Source organism: Equus caballus, chromosome 3, assembly GCF_041296265.1.
Source record: "Equus caballus isolate H_3958 breed thoroughbred chromosome 3, TB-T2T, whole genome shotgun sequence".
NCBI classification, from domain to species: domain Eukaryota; kingdom Metazoa; phylum Chordata; class Mammalia; order Perissodactyla; family Equidae; genus Equus; species Equus caballus.
In genome coordinates, this window is record NC_091686.1 from 59161723 (window position 1) to 59172666 (window position 10944).

The following is a 10944-nucleotide window of genomic DNA, read 5'->3' on the forward strand; positions in this document are numbered from 1 at the left end:
GATGATTCAGATACGTGGAGCCAATAAAATATGATATTTAGTTTATGGGATAAAATAATAGATGGTAGTTCAGGACCGAAATATTTTTAATGATGTTTTAAACAAGGATGTCATTGTCCTTGAAAAGTCAAGTGATGCTTGGTGATAACATCCATGACCTGGAACTATTCTTAGATCAGAACAAATAGATTGTTGGAGGAATCCTCTCAGGCAACAACCTTGGATACAGAGATAAAAATCCAGGTCTTGAGAAAAATGGTAGTTACTTTTCAAATCCAGCAGCCTAAGGGATGAAAATCATGAGGGAGACACTCCTAATGGAGCATTGACCTCCCCCAAAGCTCCACGCTGTCCACGAACATGCCCTTTGCTGACAGAACAAGGTTGTAATATCTACAGCTGGGTTGGTGCTTCGTCTCTGGTCTTACTTAAGTCCCAGCACCGCCGTATCTATCCCATTTTCTTGGAAATCTGAAAACTTTTAGGATTCGATCTAAAGTTTGAGAGGAGGCTGAGATTGCAAGTGAAGATCAAGTGTCCCCGTGCTGCATGGAAAGAAAGTTTGTAAAGTCTGGAAATCAGGACAACCCTGGCGTCTCACTATATGCACGTGGGAAAGGAGTTAACCTACTGGTAGCAATGCATGGAATTATATTCCTTATTCCAAAACTTCTCAGGTCTCCGAATCTAGAAAGTACACGTAGATTAAAATAACAAAAGAAATCCAGTCTTTCCATTACACGTTTTCCCATATTATTGTATTAAAGTGATAATAAGTACATTTTAAAATACCCATTAGCAAGAAATGGTGTAGAATATGATGTCATCAAATAACGTTCAGGTGCCCATTTATCTCCCACTTACAGATTGCGCCCCATGTCCTGATTTCCAGAAGGTAAATTATGAGTGACTCTGAGCCAGCAAGGGGTCTAACAGCCTATATTAGGTCCATTCTCCACTAATGCTGATGATATTACTTTAATACTAAAATGCTGATGTCAATAGTGTTGTGTTGGAGTTGATGTTATGCTGACATTGGCATCATTTTGTTGGCATTAAGCCTATTGGCCTAGCTCCTCCATAGGCTATCATTATTGCATCTAAGGGGTTTATTCAGTGCCTCTTTCAGTGTATTTCTCTGCTGGATCTGTTCTTTAAGATCTGATAATATGTGGTAAACAACAGTGACAGCCAAACACCCAGATAGCGAAATAAACGTTCATTAAGCGTCTATGTACGTGGAGAGGGAAATATGTTTATTGCAAAGGGGTGGTTGAATAGAAAACTGTGGAAGGAATGAGGTCAAAGGAAATTTTCTACTCTTCTAATGGGCCCAGAAAGTTTTCTCTGAAGTAGGAAGATATTAGGAACTCTAAAGAAAGAAAGGACAGTGTATGAAGTATATGATGACTCCTAAGCAGCTTAGAAGTTTGATGATTAAAAGGTTATATTTAACAAAACGTGTTCAAGAGGTGTAAAAGGGAGATTACATGATCTACAGAGAATGGGGAACAACTACTCCATTCTGTAAATGATCACTCCTGCTGATGATGAGATCCCAAGTATATTTCAATCAGACATATAAGGTCCTCACTATTTTATCAAGACCTTAAATGATATGATGCTAGCTGACTGATGAGGCTAGCTGTAAGTTAATTTTGGACATAAAATGACACAATTGGATCAATTTCCATATAGTTACCTTCTTTGCCTCCACCTCTTCAGCCCTTACTACACATCATGCCCTCAAGTTAGGAATTGAGGACACTCCCTTAGGTCAATTATTAGGTCAAGAATTAGGTCAATTCTTTCCTTTATGCAAACTTTGCCCTCCTTAATTCATTGACAAGAATACAACATTTAGTCAATTACTTTGTCCAAGGCCCTGGTTTAATTTAAAGTATGTGTAAACTTAACAAAATATGAAGAAATTAGGGATAAATCTAACAAAATGTGTAAAGGATCTATATGGGGAAAACTATAAAACTCTGATGAAAGAAATTATAGATTATCTTAATAAATGGTGATATGGCCCATGTTTATGGATTGGAAGACCCAGTATTGTCAAAATATTAGTTTTTTCCTCACTTGATCTACAGAATCAATGAAATCTCAATCAAAATTTCAGCAAATTATTTTGTGGATATTGACAAATTGCTTCTAAATTGTGTATATAGAAAGCCAAAAGACCCACAATAGTCAACACAATACTGAAGAGGAAGATGAAAGTTTGCAGGACTAACATTACCAGACTCCAAGACTTACTATAAAACTACAGTAATCAGGACAGCATGGTATGGATCAGCAGAGTCAGAAAGACACTCACACATATAGTTAGCTGATCTTTGACAAAGGAGCAAAGTGAATTCAGTGAAGAAAGGATAGGTCTTTCAACAAACAATGATGGAACAATTGAATGTCTGTACGAAAAATAAGAAATCTAGACACAGATCTTACACTTTTAACAAAAATTAACTCAAAATGGATCAGAGATCTAAATTTAAAACACAAAACTACAAACCTTCTAGAAGATAGCATAGGAGAAAATCTAGATGATCTTGGGTTTGATCAAGAACTTTTTACTTATCAAAGAAAATATGATATCTTGAAAGAAAAAGTTTCACTTTATTAAGATTAAAAATTTCTGCTCTGCAAAAGACACTGTTAAGAGAATCAAAAAACTAGTCACAGACCAGGAAAAAATACTAACAGAACACATATTTGATAAAAGACTTGTTTCCAAAATATACAAACAATTCTTAAAACTAAACAATAAGAAAACAAACAACCCAATTAAAAAATGGGCAAAAGATATGCACAGACAGATCTCCAAAGAACATACACATACAGAAAACAAAGATATTAAAAGAGGCTCAATATCACGTCATCAAGGAATTGCAAATTAAAAAAAGATAATATTACACACCTATTAAAATGGTCAAGATCCAAAAAACTAACAATGCCAAATGCAGGCAAGGATATGGAGCTACAGAAATTCTCATTCATTGCTGATGAAAATGCAAAATAGTACAGCCACTTTGTAAGACATTTTGGCATTTTCTTACAAAGCTAAACATAGTCTTACCATATAATCCAGCAATCACGCTCCTAATTATTTACCCAAATAAGCTGAAAACTTATGTCCATACAAAAACCTGTATGTAAACATTTATAGCAGCTTTGTTCATGGTTACCAACAAAATATCCTTCAATGGGTGAATGGATAAACAAACTGTGGCACATCCATACAATGGAATATTATTCAGCAATAAGAAGAAATAAGCTACCAAGCCACAGATAAGTCATGAAGGAACCTTCAATGTATGTGGCTAATTGAAAGAAGTTAGTCTGAAAAGGCTACATACTTTATGACTCCAATTACATGACATGCTGGAAAGCCAGAACTATAGAGACAGTAAAAATATCAGTAGTTGTTAAGGGAGAGGGGAAACAGGAGGGATGAATATCTGAAGTACAGGGATTTTTAGGTAGTGAAATTATTCTGTAGGCACTGTAATGATGGATACATGATGTTATACCTTTGTCAAAACCTATAGTATGCTAAAACACAAAGAGTTAACTTTAATGTGTATAAATTTTTAAAAATCATTTAGGAGGTCAGGGGATCCCAGGAAAGAATAAAGATTGTGACAAGAAAATCTGACTGTATGAAACCACGTTGGAGGACAAGGCACAGACTTAAGTAACTTTGGAAATGAATGGAGTCTGTAAGACTAAAGGCACATGGAACTGCACACAAATGTAACCTAGTTGATAAAGTTGTTTCCCACGTAGGAATGGTTAGCAATTCTGATACTGCTATACATATACACTGGAACTGAATGAAATGGATAGAATATGGTGAAAGCTGGGTTTTTCGCAGATGGAGCGAGAATTTACAGATAAGCAAGGGGAAGAGGCTAGAATGATCCATGTGCTCATGGATTAGAGAGTTGGAGACATCAGTAAGAACTCGTGTTTAATTTAATATGCAGACTTCTACATATAGAAATATTTACATATGTGTGTATACATACAAGTTAATATATTCATATATACATATATTTAATTGCAGTAACATTGGGTTATAACAATATATAGCTTTCAGATGTACATCGTAATATATTTGGAATTCTGTGTAGATTACATCATGTGCACCACCCAAAAACTAATTATAGTCCATCACCACACATGTGAGCCTAATCACCCCTTTTGCCCTTCCTCCTCCTGCCCCATCCCCCTATGGTAACCACCAATCCAATCTCCATTGCTATGTGTTTGTTTGTTGTTGTTTTTATCTTCTACTTATGAGTGAGATCATATGGCATTTGACTTTCTCCCTTTGACTAATCTCACTCAGCATAATACCCTCAAGGACCATCCATGTTGTCACAAATGACCAGATTTCATCATTTCTTATGGCTGAGTAGTATTCCATTGTGTATATATACCACATCTTCTTTATCCATTCATCCTTTGATGGGCACCTAGGTTGCTTGAATGTAAGACCCGAAACCATGAAAATTCTAGAAGAAAACATAGGCAGTACACTCTTTGACATCAGTCTTAGCAGCATATTTTCAAGTACCATGTCTGACTGGGCAATGGAAACGAGAAAAAATGAACAAATGGGACTACATCAAACTAAAAAGCTTCTGCACAGCAAAGGAAATCATCAAAAAAATGAAAAAACAACCTAACAATTGGGAGAAGATGTTTGCAAACCACATGTCAGATAAGGGGTTAATATCCAAAATATACAAAGAACTCATACATCTCAACAAAAAAACCCCAACAACCCAATTAAAAAATGGACAAAAGATCTGAACAGAGATTTCTCCAAAGAAGATATACGGATGGCCAACAGGCATAAGAAAAGATGCTCAGCATCATTAGCTATCAGGGAAATGCAAATCAAAACTGCAACGAAATATCACCTCACTCCGGTCAGAATGGCTATAATTAACAAGACAGGAAACAACAAGTGTTGGAGAGGATGTGGAGAGAAGGGAACCCTTGTACACTGCTGGTGGGAGTGCAGACTGGTGCAGCCACTGTGGAAAGCAGTATAGAGTATCCTCAGAAAATTAAGAATAGACCTACCATATGATCCAGCTATCCCACTGCCGGGTATTTATCCAAAGAACTTGAAAACGCAAAGGCATAAAGATACCTGCACCCCTATGTTCATTGCAGCATTATACACAATAGCCAAGACTTGGATACACATATATTTTTTGCTACATTAACTGTAAGGGTCAAAAATAAACAACATGGCAGTAGCATCAAGCACACTTAGCACCCAGATCAAGAACCCATGCTCCTTGGTGAAATTGCTCACTCTAGAACCGGGAAAGGAAATGTACAAGATGAGCCTTGAACATCTTGTAGCACCAGAAAGTAAGGAAGTATTAAAAAAAACAAGAAAATTGATGGGTGTATCTGAAAGGGGCACAGGAACCAACCAAAAGAGCTCCCAAGGGCCAAAGTTGGAACAATTTCAGCAATAAAATAAAGTAGTATTGGATTACACCTCAAGGTTAAAATAAATACCCTTGTGTCTACAGTGACATAAATAAATGATTGAATAAATTAGTAAGCGAGGAAAAAGGGACAAATGTCCCACCCAGAGGCATTCCAAATAAATAATGCAGGGACTCCACCCTAAAGTGGAGGAACCACATCTCCCCACTCCTTAAGTATGTGCTGTGCATAGTGACCGCCTTCTGAAGCGTACAGTATAGAAAGGGGGTAAAAAGGAGTAATTTTACAGTGGAGAAAAATGATAAACACTGCTTCAGCCAGGTGATCAAGGTCAACATGAACAGTCATAAATCAAGTTCACAGTATGTACCCTCGATATGATGTGATGAAAATGACACTTTACCACTGTGATCTTCCTCTCTAAAACCCATAACCCCAGTCTAACCATGACAAAAGCCATCAGACACTTTCTAATAGATGGACATCCTATGATATACTCAACCAGTACTCCTCAAAACTGTCAAGGTCATCAAACTCAAGGGAAGTCTGAGAAACTGTCACCACCAAAGGGAGCCTAAGGAGACACGACAAGTAAATGCAATGTGGTAACCTGGATAGATCCCAGAACAGAGAAAAGAATATGTAAAAACGAAGGACCTCTAAATAAACTGTGGATTTTAGTTAATAATAATGTATCAATATTGATTCATTAATTGTAACAAATGTACCATATGAATAGAAGATGTTAATAACAGGGGAAACTGTTGGGGGAGGGGTGGGGTTATATATAGGATCTCTTTGAACTATCTGCCCAGTTTTTCTGTAAGTCTACAACTATTCTAAAAAATAAAGTCTTAATAAAAAAATTTTGTCAGTTATATTTTACATATTAACAAGAATTGGACATTAAAATTAAAAATACAATATCATTTAAATAGCCCCCAAAACATGAAATACTTAGGGATAAAATTAACAAAATACATGAATGATGTATACACTGAAAACCATAAAACATTACTGAGAGAGACTAAAGAAGTCCTAGATAAATGGTGATATATTTTGTTCATAGACAGAAGTCCAAATACTGTTAACATGTCCATTCTCCCCAAATCAATCTAGAAATTCAATGGAATACAAGTAAAAATTTCAGCAGAGTTTTCTTTTAGAAATTGACAAGTTGACTCTAATGAATATATGGAAATGTAAAGTACCTAGAAAAGTTAAAACAATTTTGAAAAAGAAAAACAAAGTTGGAGAACTAATTTTAAGATTTATTTTAAAACAACATTATTGGAGTAAGAATTGATATAAAGATTAATGGAATGGAATGAGTCCAAAATTGAACCCACATGTGTACATGATCAATTGATTTTTAGCAAAATGGCCAATATAATTGAATTGGAAAAGGACACTCATGAATGAACGGTGCTGGAACAATTGGATAGCCATACACACAAAAAAAGCATGATCTTTCACTCACACCTTGCACCATATACAAAAGTTGCTTCAAAATGGATCATATCCCTGAATGTTGGACATAAAACAATTCAATTCCTAGAAAAGAAAAGCATTTATGATCTTAGTTTAGATAAAGATTTCCTAAGATACAAAAAGCTCAAACTATATGAAAAAATTAATCAGTTGAGGGCCAGCCCTGGTGGCCCAGTGGGTAAGTTCAGCAAGCTCCACTTTGGTGGTCCAGCTCATTTCTGGGGGGAGGGCGGCCCACACCACTCACCTGTCAGTAGTCATGCCATGATGGCAGCTCATATACAAAAAGAGGAAGATTGGCAACAGATGTTAGTTCAGGGCAAATCTTCCTCAGGAAAAAAAAAATTAGTCTATTGAATTTCATCCAAAATAAATTTTTCTCCATCAGCCCTGATTGCCTAGTGGTTAAAGTTTGGTGCTCACCACTTCAGCAGCCCAAATTCGCTTTTTGGCTCACAAAGAAGAACTAGAAGGACTTACAACTAGGACATACAACTATGTACTGAAGCTTTGGGGAATAAAAAAAAAAAGAGGAACATTGGCAACAGATGTTAGCTCAGGCCAAATCTTTCCCTGCAAAAAAAAGAAAAGAAAAGAAACCCTCCTTAAAAAAAAAAGAAGAAGAAATAAACAAATCTTTATCTCTAAAAGGCACTGTTAACAATGAAAAGGCAAGCCACCGACTGTGAAACAATATTAGCAAAACATATATTTGATAAAGGCTATCTTCTTGTATCCAGAATATGCAAGAAACTATTAAAAGTCTAAAATAAGAAGACAAACAACCTGACTTTTAAAAATGAGCAAAGGATTTGAACAGACATTTCACCAAGAAGATATGTAAATTGCAAATAAGTGCATGCAAATATACTCAACATCATTAGTCATTAGGGAAATTCAAGTTAAAACCACAATGACACACCAGTACACAGCATCTAGAATGGCTAACATTAGACAGACTGACAACACCAAGTGTTGGTGAGGATGTGGGGCAACTGGAATTCTCATACACTGCTGATAAGAATGTAAAACTGTAGATCCGCTTTGGAAAACAATTAGGCTGTTTCTTATAAAGTTAGACATACACTTACAGCATAACCCAGTAATTCTACTCTTCAGTATTTACCCAAGTGAAAAGAAAACATAAATCCACACAGACTTGTACACAAATGTCCATAGGAGACATATTCATAATAGCCCCAAACTGGAAACAGCCCAAATATCTACGGACAGGTAAATAGACAAACAATTATTACATGTACAAAAAAGTGAATACTATCCAATACTTATGAAGAATGAACTTCTGATACAATATCTCAAAATCCTTATGCTGAACAAAAAGAAAATGAGATGCAAGTATATATAATGTAGGGTTCTGTTTTTATGAGATGCTACAAAATATAAATTTAATCTGCAGTGACAGCAGATCACTGGTTACCTGGGGCTGGGGCTTGGGGTTAGGGCTCGCCTAGGGTGGGGCACAAGGGAACTTTTCACATGATGGAAATACTCTGTATAATAATGTGGTGGTGGTTACATGGATGGGTCATTTGTGAAAACTCCTCAAACGTACATTTAATGGTACATTAAATGGGTGCATTTTATTGTATGTAAACTATATCTTTTAAATTTGATTAAAAAAAAAAAAACTGGGAGTCGAGGGGAGCTGGTGGGCCTCGCTCCTGGCCAGCTGTCCTAGAGTGGTGGACGACACAGGGCTGCTGAGGCCCTGGAGACGCCTACTCAGTCCCTGGCTGGTTGCTGAGGTTATTGCATCCGCTACCGCGGGCTCGCACCCGGCCGCCGGGGTTTCCTGCGCGAGAACTGAGCGATCCGTTGGTGTTTTACCTGGAGGCTTCGCTGGCTGCCTCCATCTTCGGCCCAGACCATGCCAGAATTCCAGAAACGGAGTGGATGAGCCAGGCCCTGCTGACAGTGGACACAGTCAACCCCGGCAACTTAGTCGAAATCACCATCTTTGGACAGCCCATTGTACAAAATTGGGTGAAGAGCCTGCTCCTGAGCCTGGCATCCTGTCACCCGGAACATCGTGGCCCGAGTTGCGAAGATGGAACAACCCGAGGAGTTCTTGAAGGCCCTTGCATCACGTCCAGGCTCCCCAGCATCCTGTTGCATAAGTATTGTCAGGAGCATTATGAGAACAGTCGTGCTCCAACATCTAAAGTTCAAGAGCAGCAAGTATTCACAACCTCTACATTCTTTTTTCCTGATTCTCGATGGGTAGTGGTTTGATTATTTTGATACAACCTGAGTTTGTAATGCCGTTCTAGTAAAGAAATGAATTTCCTTTTTGTTCAGTGGCATAAAGGTCTTTGCTCACTTAAAATAAATAAATAAACAAACCAGCAAACAAAGCCCTTTCTGTATGTTCCTTTTGCAGTTAAAATAAAAAGGGAGGGAGGTAAAAACAAGGAAAAGCTAAGAGATGAGCCCGTACTCCCAACCCAACATGCCTCCACCAAAAAGCAGGACATTTTTTAAGAATCAGAGAAACTATTTTTAATTGGTTACACTTGTCCCATATGGTTCACAGGAAACTTTTACAATTAAAGTGAGAGAATTCGTAAATGTAACCCAGGCCCAGAAAAGAGGCAAATTGTTACTTAGTTTAATAAGGTCAAGGTTTTTATTTTGGGAGGAATAACTTACAAACTTCGGTATTCTTGAGCCTAAGTGATCTTAAGAAGAAAATCATTTTTTTTTGTGGTAGCAAAATATGTTCGCTCTTAGACTATTAAACAGCAAAACGAGTGACAGCCGTTGCTGAGGGCAACTTGGAGCTGGATTTGAAGTGTCTATTCCCTCTCTGCATCCTCCGGTACTGGTGGTCCAGAGCACTTTGCCCTTCCCTCCGGAGCCAGAGGAGCTTGGGCACTGACCACACTTTGATATCCACATGCAGTTTTCAGTGTGCAAAAGGAAGGAGGCGACCGGGTTGGAGACTTTGTTTTAGGAAGAGCCAGAAGTGACAATGTCTCAATAAATCATGCAGCCAAACCCAGCAGGAAGGAGCCCTGCCCACGGAGGGAGGACGCTGCAAAATGTCATTGTGAACAGGGTGTGGATCCAGGGAGGGGTGAAGAACTGGGGCCATTAATGAAATAAATACATTGCACTCAGCTTTCGTGGATGCATCTGTTCGTGTCCCTCCCACACGTAAAATCTGCTCAGACCCATTCCAGAACTCACAAGTGTTTTTCAGTAATGGCCTTAGGCTCAAAGTCTTGACACAAGTCACGTCAGTTCCCTGAGCAAAAACGTCTGGTGGCTCCCCAATGCATTTAGAAAGGTATGTAACGCTCCCCACAATCTCATTTCAACTTCCCTTTCCAACATCAATCTCTACACTCAGGCTCTTCTCCTAGGCAGCCAATATCTAGCCTTCCTTTGTTACTTACTATCCACTAACACATCATACTCCTAGTGCATTCATGCCTCAGACTGCTCTTTCCCCTTCCTTTATTCTCCTAGGCAAACAACAGTTCACTTCTATCACTATACTGTGAGCTCCACAAGGGGAAGAAATATAACTGATTCATATTTTTATCCTTAGCGCCTGAAACAGAGTAAGTACTCAATGAATGTCTGTTGAATTAACTAAAGCATTCAATTATAAAAAATGGCAGCCTTTGTTTGTAGAGAATTTAACTGAGTCAAACAAACTTCATAGCTTTTCCTCCTGAGGTCAATCTGGAAATCTGGGACTGGAAATAGAACTCTAACCTAGGCGTTGCTTGGTAAGTGATGGCATTCAATTCATAATTTATGCAATTAGATACAGGTATCACTTTGGCTGGAATATCATATCTATATGCTGCACATAGTTTCTATTCATTGTCTGTTTATCCAAGAAGACTGAGAATCAATTTATTAGAAGCCCCACTCTTTTTGGTTTGTGCTTCAGTGTACAAGTTTGGGGAAAGAAATGGGGGAGGCTCGAAACACAGT

At 37.8% G+C, this 10944-nt stretch overlaps 1 pseudogene; it reads left to right on the forward strand.

Moving 5' to 3' along the window:
* Positions 1-9445, forward strand: part of LOC102150594 (oocyte-expressed protein homolog pseudogene) — a 56344-nt pseudogene extending 46899 nt beyond the window's left edge.
* The last annotated feature ends 1499 nt before the right edge of the window (positions 9446-10944 follow it).